At 37.5% G+C, this 16997-nt stretch overlaps 1 protein-coding gene across 1 annotated transcript in view; it reads right to left on the minus strand.

Moving 5' to 3' along the window:
- Window positions 1–16881, minus strand: part of Oatp30B (Organic anion transporting polypeptide 30B) — a 386218-nt gene extending 369337 nt beyond the window's left edge. Inside the window, exon 1 of the mRNA XM_090393536.1 lies at window positions 16784–16881. The gene's annotated coding sequence lies outside the window, so the exon portion shown is untranslated. The remainder of the gene's footprint in view (window positions 1–16783) is intronic.
- Between the last annotated feature and the right edge of the window lie 116 nt (window positions 16882–16997).

Genomic DNA, 16997 nt, shown 5'->3' on the forward strand with positions numbered 1-16997 from the left:
ATATTACTTAAGTTTATTATATATTTGGTTTTTGCTTATTTTTAATTACTAATTTTTGCTTTATCAGTTCTGAATTAAGATATTTTAATTTGAGTGTTTTACTGATTACAGATAATACTAAATGTGTTCCATGGATGTGAACTAGGCAATGGGTGAGATGAAAATGGTTCAGGACTCCTGTGTGGAATGTACCACACCTGTGAAATCATAGATTTTAACTTATAAGAACTGGGTCATTTAAAAATTAAAGTGGTGCTGTTTTTTTGTTAATTTATTAATAAATTAAACTGTTCTTTGTGGCTTAATAGATATCTATGTGCCATAAATTAAAAGATACCAATTATCTACTTGGTTTAATCCTTTATGCCAGTGTAACCAAAAAAGTTTGTGCCTGAAATATTTTCAGGACTGGGGAAACTCGTGGTAAGCAAACTTTGTTTTTGCTTACACTTGGATAAAGGATTAAGTATATTATTTCTTGGTATCTTTAATGTATAGTATAACCAAGTGAAAACGTTTCTAACATCTTTCTCTGATCCAGGGTAATTTAATGGCTACTCGTATATGAAAATATGACTTTTGCATTACTTCAAGCTGAGTATCAAGGTACTGATAAATTTTGTTTGTTTATTTTATTCCACTAGTGATTGGAATTGAGAATTCATATTGACTTTTGATGTGATCGGATGTGTTATTTTAGGCTGTACCTGATTGAATTTCATATTAAGATTTTTTGGGAAACTCACATTGCACTGCAGTTAACACAGTCTGAAACCTACGGTCTCCTCCTCTGCATGAAAAATGCATGAGGTCTGATGGCTATGTAGGCTTCACCCACCATGAGGACCAGTGGTGTTGTGTTTTTTTTATTAATTGTATATATATAGTAATAAAAAAAAAGGAAAGACGCAACAAATGGCGCAACAGACAGGATGCGATTAGATCGCTTAAATAAGATAAATCGATCGATCGCAGCGAGTTGGTTTTGAATTCAAGTCAGGAAATCAGGGTACTACTAAGATAAATAGAAATATTTTGAGGAATTTAACTGTGAATTTAAGTACAGGTATGTCACTATCCAAAGCTCTGAAATGAATGATTCTGAGTTCTTCAGAACCATAAACCCTCAACAAGTATTCCCGCAATTCTCTGGAGGAGAGACAGATGACGTAATTACATTCATTGTCTACATCGAAGAACTGAGAAAGATTAGGCGATGGACAGATTTCCAACTTCTTGTAATGCTATGCAGTGAGTTAGTAGGGAAGGCAAAAAACTTCCTCTACTCATCGCCAATCCTGAAGGAGACCCTGGACTACTCTAAGTTCAAAGAGGTCCTAATCTCACAGTTCTCAAAAGTAAGGAGCCTGGAGCCTAACTTATGGAAGCTCCAGAGGATGGTACAAAAGGACAAGGAAAATATATCATATTTCCATAACAGATTGCTGACCCTTGCGAGGGTCAGCAATCTGTTAGGGTACTAAGTGTCTCAAGTGGACACTTAGTACCCTAAGTGTCTCAAGTGGACAAACCCCACTTGGACTTGCCAGTCTTTCAGCACTTCAGACTAGGGGTGAGGGAAACAGCCTTTAGAAGAGACATAACCAATATCGAAAAGTGTTACAACGCAGTGAAAGAAAGAGAACAACTTCTAGGAGACATTCGTCCCACAGCTGCTGCAGGATTTATTAATCTGATTAAAGGGGAGAAAGATTCTAGCAATCACCCAGAAGCATTAAGGGAATGTCATGAGAGGAAGGAGAGACAGAAAACACAAGAGGGGAAACGAGGGAGATAGAGCTGAATCAGCAAGAAGTATTCCCAATCAAAATGAGGTTCGCTCCTTGATTAAACAGGAAATCGAATGATTACAACAGCCTGTTATGGAACGCCTCGATGCAGTGCTTAACCAACTGATGACAGCCTCTGTGAAAAACCCTCAACTTTCCTGCCCTCAAGATGAGAGAACCACTGAGTTGATTCATAGGAAGGTTGAAAGATTGCAGCGACTTGCTCGATAAATTAGACGCGGTGATGAAGTAGCTGGCAAAATTATCTACTAGAGATACTGCTAAGTCTTCTTCATCCTCAGGAGATATTGAGAGAAATGACAAGAGGGAACCTCCAAGATGCTTCAATTGCAATAGAATTAGGCATTTAGCCTACAATTGCTATAGCAGGAAACGGAACTCCAGAAGAGATCCATGTGAAGAATCTAAAGCTTGTGTTTGTACCAAACAAAATTGGAGAAAAGGACAACGATATCAGGAACAATCACTTGGACTTAATGTAAAAGGAAGGATTTGTGGTAGAGATTTCAGAGTGTTGGTGGACACAGGTTCACCTCAAGCCCCCATCGTATCAGAAAATTACTTTAGAGAGATAGAGCCCTATGTGAGAAGAAGAGTCATATATTTAAAAAGACCTGTTAAACTGTTAGGAATATCTCCCTCTACGATTCATGCATACAAGTCAGTCAGATTGAAGGTGAAACTACCAGAATATAACGTGTTTGGCATGAGTTTTTGGTTCTGCCAAGGACCACTCTCCCACACTGAAAATTGATACTCGGAAATGATTTTCTGATGAAATACAAGTTCTCATGTGATTATACAAGAGGAGAGGTATGTTTTCTTGGGAGAAGGAGAATTATCAAGAGGGACCAAAATTAACAAACTGTGGGTGAAGGAAACACCCCATTAAGCAACAAGTCCCAGTATGAGAATGAAGTAGAACTGACTGAGGGAGAAAAAACCCGTGTGGCTTGCATTCAAACAGAATCAGATCAGATCTCTCCATAAAAGTAGAAAGAATACCCAGGTACAGATGGCACCAAAGAGGTTAAGGCACCTGTGGATGAAAAAACTGCATGCAAGAAACAGAATGCAATCTATAAAGGAAGATTGGGGTTAACTATGTCAGTATTGAAAGAAAGACTAGGAGAACCTGTAAGAAACTAGGTGACAAGTATATATATCTTAAAAAAGGCTAAGGGGCCATAGAAATGCATGCTGTATGAGTAAGACAGTTAGGGAAACCTCAGCATGTATATTCCTGACGAAGGATAGGTTTGAATTAAGACCCAGGCAAAATGGAAAGGTCTTTTCCAGAGAATTAAAGGATAGCTTGGAAAAAAAAAATTTGTTAAATTTTTTAGAGAAAGGGGAAACCTTTGTTAGATCTTGAATGAAGTGCTTTCATTATAGAAATAATTCATTCAAGATTTAACAAACATAACAAATCAACAAAGAGATAGCTGTGTTTAAATAAAGAAGCAAATTGTAAAAAAGGGCTATAAATGAATGCCGTTAAAGTGGAGTTACAAAAATATATTTAACTGTTGATGGAGAGATATCAAAGAGTAGTTTATTCAGGAGTAGAGTCCAAAAGACGGCCTGTGATTAGTGGTGTGCTGCAGGGTTCTGTTCTTGGACCACTGCTGTTTAATCTGTTCATTAACGATATAGGGAAGGATCTAAGTGGAACAGTTCATTTGTTCGCTGATGATACAAAGTTGGGTAGGGAGATAGTGAATGCAGAAGATGTCAAAATCTTGCAGGATGACTTGGATAGATTGGAGTTCTGGGATAAGCAGAATGGATATCAATTTAATGTGACAAAATGTAAGGTTATGCATTTTGGAGTGAAAAGATTAGCAGCAGTATACCACATTGGTGGAACTGTATACTCCAGGAGATTGATGAGGCCAGGAACTCGGGAGTGTTGGTGGATAGGGAGATAAAGTTTAGGGGGTACATTGCAAAAGTAGCTAAATCAGCTCATCAACTCACTTGGTTGTTGAAAAATACCTTGACGAGCAGAGAGAAGCAAGTTATTGTACCTCTGTACCGAGCCTTGATAAGACCTCATCTCGACTACTGTGCCTAGATTTGGTCACCTTGGTTCCTTCTTGATCGGGAGGAGGTGGAGAGGATCCAGAGGCGAGTGACTAAGATGATAGCAGGTCTATGGAATGAACCATATGTGAACAGGTTGAAGATTTGTGGGTTGCAGAAACTAGTTGATAGGCAGAAAAGGGGAGATATGATTGAGACATTCAAATTGCTAAAGGGATTCTATAGGATTAATTCAGAAGATATTTTTGAGATCAGGACTGGTGGTGGGAGAACTAGGGGACACCTATGGAAGCTGGGCAAGAGTGTAGTTAGCAGGGGTGTTAGAGCTGGGTTCTTTACTTTTAGAGTGGTAAATGAGTGGAATAAGCTGCCAGTCTGTTGTGGGTGCTATGATGGCGAGCGAGTTCAAGGCAAGGTTTTTACATTGTGATAAATACTTCACATAGAACACCTTTTTAATTGTTTTTTTTTTTTTTTACAAACAGATCACAATAGTTATTATTATTATTATTTCGGGCGACTCCAGGGAGTCCTTAGACTCATCGAGGGAGGCCCTAAACATCATGTCCACACAACTATACGACATTCTCACAGTATCTATCATACCTTGCCTTGAACTCGCTCACCATCATAGCACCCACAACAGACTCTGACAGCTTATTCCACTCATTTACCACTCTAAAAGTAAAGAACCCAGCTCTAACACCCCTGCTAACTACACTCTTGCCCAGCTTCTATAGGTGTCCCCTAGTTCTCCCACCACCAGTCCTGATCTCAAAAATATCCTCTGAATTAATCCTATAGAATCCCTTTAGCAATTTGAATGTCTCAATCATATCTTCCCTTTTCTGCCTATCAACTAGTTTCTGCAACCCACAAATCTTCAACTTGTTCTCATATGATTCATTCCATAGACCTGCTATCATCTTAGTCACTCGCCTCTGGATCCTCTCCACCTCCTCCCCATCAAGAAGGAACCGAGGTGACCAAATCTGGGCACAGTATATAAAACAAAAGTTAGAAGTCCACTGGTGAAATTTCAAGTGAATGCTTAGCCTACGGCAGTAGCACTTGCACGGCGAGCTCATATTTCTCAGAAGACGCCAAGGAGAAGATCATCCCGTGTGCACAAGAAGACACGGTGTGGAGTACATCTCATGCAAAAAAGAAGGATCAGTGCCGAGCAGAAAATGTAGCAGTAAAGAGGATGCAAAGGGTGCAACATAAAAGGAGTCTGCACTCCTTACACATGGCTTTTTTTTTCTTGGATGTCGGGTAGCTCTCTCCCGCCGCATTGCCTGCTGTTTGATGTCAACACCAGTTTGTTCCAGATTCCAGGCTCGGTACGACTTTGGAGAGGAATAGCCGAGTATGATAGTGAGAAGGCAATGTAAACAAGACAAGCAGCGATGGAGTATGTCAAGCACCGGCACAACGGCAGCTTTCGAGATAACCAGATCGAATGACCTCCTTGAGTGACCACGTGGTTCAAAGCCAGAATGAGATGTCTAATTACAATTTGAGAGAAAAGGATCGAGCAGTACAAGCTGAATTGTGAACTAAGTAACAGATCCGCTAAACATCATAGGAGTTGGTAATGTGGTAATGTAAAGTTTTTGTTTTCCTTTTCTGTTTGAAAAGATGAAATGTTGTGAATTAATGCACAAAGACATTCTAGTGTAGGACTTTTAAGTGATTAATATAGGTAGCAGCGGTATAACTCCTGTGATCATTTGTTTAAAGGATGTTACATTAGATGAATTGTCTCAAGTATGTTATTACAAGGCGATTGATAAATCCTAGTAGAGTAATTATATGGATGAGAATTTAGATCCGTGTATTGTATGAAGGTAGTGTTTAACTTTATAGAAAGGCTTCACGATTGAATCTAGTTGATTTGAAACTCAGTTGTCTTAAACAATTCCTTAACTTAGAATGACTATTTTAGTAGAGTGTATGAATGTAAATATGTATTCTTATGACTTCAATAAATATACTGTGTATTTTACCCGATTCTTGGCCTGAGAATAAATTCAATGTACAATTCATTTTTTAATTGGAACCTGAGCCAAACAGAATAGCATGTTTAAAACCACGACTGCAAATGATAGTTACTGAAAGTGATATAAATAATTCGGTACTAGGTATTAATGATAGATTCATTATCTCTGCATATTGTCTGAGAGCTCTTCCTTGGTTAAGAGGTATTTCTAACCTAATGGCATTGGCTGGCACAGCGAAACAAATAAATTTGCCAGTATCTTATCGGGAAGTAACTCCAGACAGTCGAAACAAAGGATTTGTCTTCTGCCCAAGGCATACCTTTGTCTAAGTAATTAATGCTCTTGATCAATCTAGGAATCAGCCAAATTGTATAGATAGTGTTTCTGCAACTAGCACCGAAGCCAAAGTTTAAATTAGGATCTTAAGCGTAGTTAGGACACGAGAATAAATAGAAGTGAATAAAGGTAAAGTTGCGAGATATTTACATACTAATAATAATGAAAACGAATGACACAACAGATGTATGGTATTTTAGGAAGATGGGTTTTCACTCTGTGGCCAAGTGAGTTCTTGACACTCCTTTTCCCATTTTATTAGGGTACTATAAAACTAAAAATTGCTGTTACTTTGCACATTTTTCCAACGCTTGGTTTGCTGACAGTCTTTTGTGGCTGCCAGATTCTCTCTCTACCCGCAAAGAGAATCTGGCTGCCAGATTCTCTTTGCGGGTAGACCACTGATGGGGTCTATGGGACAAGGACCCACGATCTTAAACAATGATTTTGCACTTTGTTTTCTCGGTATGAGTGTGGTTGACACTGATGCCCTGGTAGAGTCAGTGGACAGAGGAGTAGTCATAAATATACTGAAAAAGATTCTCAAAAAATTTGAACTTAATTTATACTCTTATGTCGGGGGTGACGACCACAATGCTCCAGGAGATAAGAGGTGGGACTTGGTGATCTCTGCTCCTCAGACTTCACGGAGGTCCATGTGCGCAAGAAGCGCAAAACCACAGCCTCCGGACCACCAAAAGAGGATGGAATGGAAGATGGTCCCGCTTCGGACTCTGCCTCCACCAGAGAAAAGATACCTCCGATTATACTGTGCGAAAAACAAAAATGGATAACTCTAAGGGCTACCATGTCCGATCTACAGATCTCATAACTACGCAAAAGATGTCACTGACGGCATCAAGATTCAGCCCACCACAGTGATAGACTACCGAAAACTCACAGGAGAAATGAATGCCAGAGGCATTCAGTACTTGGTCCAGAAAAAAATCTGAAGATAGTGCTCAGAGGAGTGTCTGAAAATATAACCACAGAAGAAGTGGCTCCTGATGAACACCATCAGGACCTACCACCCATCGAGGTCAGCAGAATGACCAAAAAAGACAAGACGCCAATGCCACTAGTATTAGTTGAGATCAATCAAGATTTCAAACATATATATGACCTGATGTCCATCTGTGGACTGAGAATCAGCCCAGAACCCTTAAAGAAAAGGGCTTCAACAGGTCAGTGCCACAGATATCAAAAATTTGGCCATGCCCAGAAAATGTGTAAGGCCGAGTTTAAATGTCTAAAATGTGGTGACAGCCACCCAACCAATATCTGCACAAATCCAAAAACCACCCCAGCTAAATGTGCCAACGGCGGTGGCCCCACACATAGCCATTACAGGGGATGCATTCAAAACCCAAAAAATAGAATGGAACAGGATCAGCTAGTACCACAAACTTGACAGCTATCAATCACCTCTTCTTTGGCAAATATGCTACTAGACTTCAGCAGATCCAATCCTACACCATTCTCTACTAAAAGATTCCTAAAGGATACACAAACCATCCTCACAGTGCTTACTCTTGAACAGGAATAAACTAAATCCACACTCATTGCAGATTATCACGTGGAACGCGAACGGCCTCAGAAATAAAGTCTTGGAGCTCCAAGAGTTCACCCAAAAGACATCAGCCGGATGCAGTTTTGATAAGTGAAACTGCATATGAGATCATCGGACAACCCCAAAATCAGAGGATATCATCTGTACAGAACTGACAGGCTGATCCACAGAGGCAGCAGCACTGCCATTTTAATCAAGAATTACATTAGTCATCACTCTGTAAATGTCTAAGGCTACACCTGTAACCTCTAGATTAGAGGTTACATGTGTAGAGGTTCTCACGAGCTCGGCTGGTAGACTAAAAAATCTATGAAGCATACAATCCTCCATTAAAATCATTACTGTCCTTAGATTTGAATGCCATCCTGGGCATTAGAGAGCCTGTCATCATTGCCGGTGTAACTTAAACACCAAGGATCCTGCCAGGAACAGTTGTACTACCAATAAAAACGGCCACATACTTGCTAACTATGTAGGATCCAACAACATGGTCCCACTGAACGTACCCATCATAATACGTATGGCACGGCTGATGTCTTGGACACAGTCATACTGTCCAAGACATTACAAAAAGATTTCACAATACCCGCGCACCACAAGACAAACGAATCCTGAATAGGCTCAATTATGCAGTGAGAGATGCCCTTAAAGCACATAGAAGTCAACTTTGGGAAGAAAGATTGTCTTCTATCTCTCCTGACAATCACTCCATTTGGAATCTAATCAGAAAGATCAAAAACAAAAACAAATCTCTTCTCCCCCCTCCAAACAAATCTAGGCCTCATCCACACTGATGCAGATAAAGCCAAAGCAATAAGAAAACTTAGATAATCAATGTAAACCCTCATACGAACATCTAGACTTCAATCACATCTACAAGATCTATCAATATATCAGATGTTCATTAAAATCTTCTGTAACCTGCTCCAATCAAATTGCACCCACATCACCAGCAGAAATATATGATATAATCAAGAAATTAAAAAACAAAAAGGCTCCTGGACCTGACAGCATCACCAACAAGGTGATAAAACTGCTGCCTCGCATAGTTATTGTACATCTGACCAACATAATTCCATCCTCCGTTTCAAACATTTCCCCTCCTGTTGGAAGGTGGCTGATATAATTCCAATCCACAAGACTGGAAAAGACCCACACCTGCCTCAAAATTATCAGCCAATCAGCCTCATCTCAAATTTGGGTAAAATTGCAGAGAAAGTCATTCTTACCAGCCTCCAAGCCTCCTTACACAAGTTAAAGATTCTTCCTAAGAGCAGTTTGGGTTCCGTCAATTCAATAGTACCACACAACAGATACACAGACTAGTTGAATACATCTCAATTGGACACAACTGGCATCAATGCACTGGTGCTGTTTTCATTGACATAGCCAGTGCATTTGATAAAATTTGGCATTTCAGATTATTGCATAAACTGATCTCAACTGGAATACCATTGGAAATGGTTCATCTAATTAAATCATACCTTTTTTGACAGGCGCATGCAAATCAAGATCAATGGTGCAGTTTTGGCACAGAAACGTATCTTGGCTGGAGTCCCACAAGGATCCTTATTAGCACCGAACCTGACAATGATATCCTGCACAATCCATTGTCATCTATCATGGCCCTTTACGTGAATGATATAGCAATATTAGCCAGATCTTTATAGCCATATCTTGCCATCAAAAAACTACAAGAAAACCTACTACTGATTGAAAAATGGTTCTCCAAATTTTCTGGGGACTGCAGGTGAGTCCCCAGAAAAGAGTAACCATGCTATTCACCAGAAGACCGATGTTTCTTAAAGGGGACATCTTCCTATTTAACACAAAAATCCCATGGCAAACAGAAGTCAAATACCTTGGTGTACTACTGGATAGAAGGCTATCTTTCAGCTGCCATATCAAGGCTCTCTATGTAAAGGCATCAATGGCTTTTGCCATTGCTCAACTCTATCCTGTAATCAACAGGAACAGTAGACTAAACACTGGAATCAAACTGCTTATCTACAAACAGATGGTTCATCCTATACTCACACTATAGCAACAAAGTTCTTTTCAGAAGCATCTGTCTTCTTCTTCTTCTCTTCCGTCTAAGATGGGTTGAGTCTACTCTTGAGCAGGATCTTCCAGTCTTCTCTATTCCTTGCTGTTCAAAAAAGTTCCTTATATGTTCTGCATCCCGAGATGTTCTTTATTAATTTCAGCCAGGTAATTCTTGGTCTTCCAGGTCTTCTTTTTTCAGTTGGAAAAGTATTGATTAGGACATTAGGAAGTTTGTCTGAGTCCATGTGTACAGTGTGTCCAAACCATCTCAGTTGTTGTTTTCTAAATTTTTTCTATTATTGTCTTTTTATACAATAGTTCTTGTCTGACTGTGATGTTTGTTTTCTTTTCTATCTCCAACTTGTTCTATTTATTTTTCTTAAGCATTTCATTTCAAATGCCAGCAGTTTTTTCTCCTCTCTTTTTTTTTAACTGTCCATGCTTCTGCTCCATAGATGACTATTAGTATAATTATTGCTTCATATAATTTGATTTTGGCTTGCTTAGATATCTTGTTTGTTTTCCAGATTTTCTTTAATTTGTTAGTTTTGATCCAAGGTATATGAAGTTGTCTCCTTGTTCTATTTGTTCTCCGTTTAGGGTGGCTGAGATGGTAGTTCTGTTCCTCCCTATTTTCATCACTTTTGTCTATTTATTGTCATGTCATATGTTTTATAGGTTTCGTTTAGCTTGTTGATCAACTTTTGTAGTTCATTTGGGGTTCTTGCAAGAAGGACGAGATCATCTGCATATTTGATATTATTTATGTTTAAACCATTGACATTGATTCCAGGCTCATTGTCTATTGCCTTCTTTACAACTTCTTCTAGATATATGTTGAATAGGCATGGGGATAATGGGCATCCTTGCATTACTCCTTTTTGGATCTCTATGGGTTCTGTTGTGAGTGTGCCCTTTTTAATTATTGCATTTGTCTTAGAGTAATATTTTATCAGAAACTGTATTATATATTTGTCTATTGCTTTTTCTAGTAGAATTTTAAGAAGGATTTCTCTGTTGATGTTATCGAAAGCTTGTTTAAAGTCCGCAAAACAACAATATAGTTCTTTATGGTCTTCCCAGCTGAGCTCTGCTAGTTGGTGCAATGTAAAAATTTGGTCTATTGTTGAATAGTTTCCTTGGAAACCAGCTTGTTCTATGCCTATCATTTCTTCATAGGTGTTTTTTAATCTATTTTGTATAATTCTTATGAACATTTTATAGGCGTGAGGGAGTAAATCAATTGGTCTGTAATTTCTGCAGTCTCTTTTGTCTCCTTTCTTGTATACTGGGATGATCTTTCCAGTTCTCCAGTCATCTGGGATCTCTCCTGTTTGTAGTATTTTATTGAATAGGGTTGTTAAATATTCTATTGTTATGCTGCCTCCATATGACCACAGTTCAGTAGGGATAGTATCAATGCCTGGTGCTTTATTGTTTTTCATCTGTTTTATTGCATATCTAAGTTCTTCTTGTAAAATTTTTTGGGTGGTGATCATTATTTTCTTCTATTGTTGGCATTGTAGTTTTGTTTCCTTGGTGGAAGATAGTCTTAAAATGGTTTGACCAGATTTTTCTTATATATTCAATATTCCCAGTTTCAGTCATCTTGTTGTTTATCATTGTCACTGCTTTTGCTGAGAATTCCTTTGTAATTTCTCTTACAGTATCATGGAAGACTTTTAGGTTGTTTTGTTGGTATGCTTCTTGGCATTTCTTAGCTTTTTCTTCTAACCATTTTTCTTTGGCTTTTTTGCATAGGTTATCAACTTTATTTTTTAGTGCTTTGTATTTTTTTCTATTCTCTTGATTATTTTGTTGGTTTACAAGTATCTTGGCCTCTCTTTTCTCTTCTATGGTAGCTATGATTTCTTGGGTTATCCACTGTTTGTTTATTTTGGGTTTGGAACCTAGAGTGTCTTTTGCAATTGATAACACTGTTTCTTTTCCTTCTTCCCAGTATTTTCTGCTGTTCTGGAAGATGGAGGATTTTAATTTCAAGCACATCTGTTCTAAAAATCGACTTCTGCTTGAGCTATCTTTTAGTTTTGATAGGTTGATGTTTTCTTCTTTTCTGATATTATTTTTCCTGTTGAATTTTAACTTCACTTTGGCAGTTAATATTTCGTGGTCAGTGTCAAAATCAAAACTTCTTAATGTTCGTACATTATTTACTGATCTTTTCCATTGTTTGTTTATGATGATATAGTCTATGCAGTTCTTTATATTACCATCTGGGGATGTCCATGTATATTTATTATTAGGGCATTGATAGAACAATGTGTTTGTAATCATTAGATCGTTTGCTTTACAGAAGTGGAGTAATTGTTCTCCTCTGTCGTTAAGCTCTCCTGTACAGAAGCTGCAAATTACGAAGCAATGGACTACTTCAAACATAAAAGACCAAAAGCCATCTTAAACAAAATTCTGATGTTCAATATTCAAGCTCGTTCAGGGCGAGCAATTGGGTCATCAATTTTTCCATTCATTGTTTCCTTATTAGATAGCGGGGAGTATGAAAAGCATTTTGCTTCACCCTTTATGTCAGAAATGTTAATCGTTAATCCTTAGTATCACCTCTGGGTCTGACTCCCACTGAAGTGCTTTTGTGTTGAAGTGGTTGCAGCAATGATGTAGCCAATGAAGTCGGAATTGAGGCTGTTTCCAGGTCTGGCTCTCACGGATGTGCTTTGTGCAGAAGGGGCCGTCCTTTCCCTGAGATATGAGCGGCTCTGCCTGGGGAAGGGCTTTGCCTCTCTCTGAGTGGGGCCACTACTTAAATTATGGCTCTGCTTGGTGGTGGGGGGGAGAGCCAATGCTGAGGCACAATTTTTGTTTACTTACACTTGAATAAAGGATTAAACCAAGCACATTTATATAATTTCTTGGTATCTTTAATTTATAATATAACCAAGTGATAAGGTTTCAGTTTAGAGCTTCACATTTGCATATGAAGTAACATCGTGACTAGGCTACTTGTAAATAGAGGCTAATGATTTCGCATTAATTGCCTTAGTATCCCAAGTTTTTCCACTTGGTTATACTATAAATTAAAGATTCCAAGAAATTATATTCTTGGTTTAATCCCTCAACCGGCCATTATCTATAGATGTCCAGCTAAATCTGGATATGATTCTGTAACACCCGTTGAATAACATGGGTAAGAAGTGTAATTTGGTCTGACAATTCATCCACCTCAGCCAGTAGGGGAGGTTAATCCTTTATCCAAGTGTAAGCAAATAAAAATGTGTACATGAAGTAACATCACAACTTAGGTACTTGTATAAAGAGGCTAATTACCCATAATTTAATGATGAGAGAGGAGTCCTTGGAGTTGTAATAGTAATAAAAAGTGATTTCAGGATATCCATTATGATCAGTAGCCACCAAATAGCTGGTAGCCATTGACGGACATTGATTCCAGTGAGTTTTCCAATAAGGGGATAGGTTACACAATATGATGAGGTAATCGTATCTTTCATTACTGTTGCTTATCCTTGCATAAATTCTTACTATATATATATATATATATATATATATATATAAAATATTGTACAAAGGAAGACTTCTTGGTTTTGAATCTAGTCAGCGACTAGAAGAAATTTTTCTAAGCCTTTTTTCGACCGGTTCCCGAGTTAGTCAATCTCTGACATGGGCAAGCGAGTTTTTTCTACCAGAAACTCGGGTTTTTCGTCCCATAAACTCAAGAAAATCGACCATAGAACCCACATTGTTTCAGACAATAAATAAGATGTTAGGGACCATGAGATGGTGGCACTTGTTGAGCAGTCTCTCTTCACCGTGTGCTGCTTAATTAGTGATAGCCTTAGGCCAGCTATCTCTGATTGGATACCAGTGGAGATTGAACTGCCCACTCAGTCTCCAAACGTTAGATAGGGCTAAACAGCCTTGCCTATTCCCTATATACGGGAATAAAAAGGCGTTAGCCGATTTTTTTTCTTTTTTATAAAAAAATGTCTGTTGTTTAATTTGTACATCAATGATTTGAAAGAAAATATTAATTTCTTTCATGATGATGCTGAACTAGCAAGAGCAGTGTGGTAAATGAAGGTGTTGTACAGATTTTAGAAGACTTAAATAGACCAGCAGTATTGGCAAAGGCTGCCAGCTTAATGTGGCCAAGTGTAAGATGCATTTATGGAAAGAGATCACAAGCTGTGCCCTATACTGATGGAAATGAAAATTTGAATTGAAATTCCCACATAACTGATGAGGTAAGGGATTTTGGAGTGATTGTAGACAGGAAGTTGAAGTTTAGAGGGCATATTGCAAAGTTAGCCAACAGCACATTAGATTATGTGGTTGTTGAAGAATGCACTAACAAGTAGGAATAGAGAAGGTATATAATAAGAACCACATCTGTTAGTAGTATACAGGTATCTCCAATCAGTCCAGAGATTCATTATTCACAAAATATCTCTCCTTAAATTTATTCACTAATGAAATACTTACAATCACCTCTGGTAACTGATTCCACCTATTCATCACCATACAAGCAAAAAATCTGTTCCTGATGCCCTTGCTAATTGCACTCTTGCACAATTTCTGTGGGTGACCCCCTTGTCCTTTCTTCCTGCTATATAATGAAAAAAGTCTTCATTGTCAGTCTTATAAACCCTTTAATATCTTGTATGCTTCTATCATGTCTCTTTTTTTTTTACCTATCAGTTAGTTTTTGAAGCCTACACACTGTCAATCTATTCTCATGGGGAGCATTCTATAAACCTGCCACAATCTTTGTCATTTGCCTCTGAATTTTTTCACCACTTTTTTCCTCATACATGGAATCTGGGTGTTCAAGTCTGCATGCAACTATGTTCATAAGATTTTATTTAAATACTAAATATTATTTACAAAATTTATGCAAAAAGAATTGCTTCTGCATAACTACATACTAATTATGTTTAATTTTGCATAGATGCTTAAGAGTTAAGCATCTATGCAAGTTTGTGCTTAGGTACAATAGTTTTATTACAGACGATTTTGCTTACTCAAACAACAGCTTTACTGAGAAAAGTTATTTCATTATATGCTGTTAATAGTTGCATGTGACCATAAGGAGCATTTTGCTCTTGATGAGTATTTGTATTCTGACAGTGATGCTGTAAGATCTTATTTGTACTTCGTATTATAATAATACTAAAATCGCACTTCTGAGGGCAACATAAGTCAGTAGATTTCTTTATTTCCTTTATATTTTATTTAGATTTCTTTATATTTTATTCTCACACTGTATTAGCACAATTACTATAGTAATTATTTTTCAACTTCCCCATAGAAATATTATGTTTGGTTAAATTTAATAGTTTTTATTACAAGATGCCTCCATGGAGTCCAAAGATTCATCCTGAAACAAAACTTGATTGAAAGTTATTTCATTATACAAAATTCAAACAGTTGAATAGCAGCAAAGACTGCGAATTCTCCTATACAACTGTCAGGTGAGTTTTATGTACATTTAATGCTCAGAAACAATTGCATTGTTTCTAAGCATTAAATTATTAGCGAAATTCATATAACCGCCATAAATATGATAAGATTAAAAAAGGATTATAAATCAAGTCAATTAACACTAGTATCACTTTAGTGTCGTTAATAGTCGGTAGAGCTGGATCCATGATGAAGTTGTTGCCATTACCGCTAGACTTCTGGATTATTAGACAATGATTTATGATTGTGCGCGATTCGAATCTTGACTCCATTAGTTATTTGTAAAATGTTATTCAGTTAACACCTGAAAGATTAAATGCACCTCCGTAGCTCAGTAAGAAGAGCGACGCGATATGCACCTTTTGACTGGAAATAACCTAGGTTCAATTCACGGCGTAAAGGGGTCTCTCTCTTCTTTCCTCTCACAAAAGAGGAACACAAGCGGGAGAACACACAATTAGCATAGAAAAATGCATTTGGTGATGTTCAGAGCAGAGGTGGATGGACTGTGTGATGCTGTGTGGAGTGACCACTCGCGATGAGTCCTGGGACTCGATGGGGATGCCGAGTTAGTCGAAACAGATTTTTTAATATATGTAAGAAATGATTAACTCTAATGAATAAGATCACCCATTCTATGATTTAAAATGTAAAAGAGATCTATACCGTTTACTTCACTCATTGAGAGTCTGACAGAATACTAAGAATTAAAAGATGTACCTAAAACAATAACTACAACACTAAGTAGTAATCGATTTGTAATTACTTTGTTTATTAATATTTAATCAACTTGCAATAACTGCTATTGATCTACCGTAAATGCAAGATGCTAGGAAGACTTTTTTTTCTATTCTAGCATCATTAATTTTTTTTTATGTCAACATAAATTAGAAATAGATGATTCATAAAAACTAAAATAATAATACTTAATATATGAAAATATTGAAATATTTACTCTTGCTCCCCCTCCCCCCCAGAATAAATAAAAATCTCAGCTAAATGATTGATAATTCGTATTTGGAAGAGATAGATAAAAAGATCGGTTATTTAAAGTACGAGTGTGTGCCCGCGCGCGTTCATTAATTTAGCATGCACCTTTGGGTAACGGATAAATAATGCTATTTCCAAACAAACATACTGTTAAAACCAGCGTGTTATTTTTTTTTTGTTTATCATAAATTAAAAAATTAAATAAAAATGATAATAAATAAATGAACCAGAACGTGACATATTGTACGATCTCCAACTTAGCATTTTATATTTAAATTTAAAAGCAAGTCGCTAACAAATCTCAGAAGTCGCAGTTATATTATTTAATTTTTTGATACACATGTTCAGTGCACACGAACTCAAGAAAGCAGAAGCCAATGTCAATATACTGTATTATTCTATTGTGCAATGCACGCAAGACGATTGACCTAGCAACTGGTACGTCATTCATTCTTATCTAAAGTATTTTATGATACGCGTAAATCGTTTCATTATGCTATAATTCAATACAATGGATAAAACATAAATACCTTGCTTTCGACGTATATTATACAGAATATTCCAAGCAATAAGCCATCATAACAAACAACGGCATTCTAGATTCCAACCGCCAACTACTCACACTCAACTCCCATTACACTCCACGTACGCTACCTCTTGCTTATTTACGAGCTGTCAGCTGTTACGAGGATCTCGCACAAAGAAACGTGATTTCGAGAGACAACGTATCAAGCGCCGTCTTTA

This window comes from Typopeltis vanoorti, chromosome 5, assembly GCF_054136105.1.
Source record: "Typopeltis vanoorti isolate ZY-2024b chromosome 5, IOZ_Tvanoo_1.0, whole genome shotgun sequence".
Lineage (NCBI taxonomy): Eukaryota > Metazoa > Arthropoda > Arachnida > Uropygi > Thelyphonidae > Typopeltis > Typopeltis vanoorti.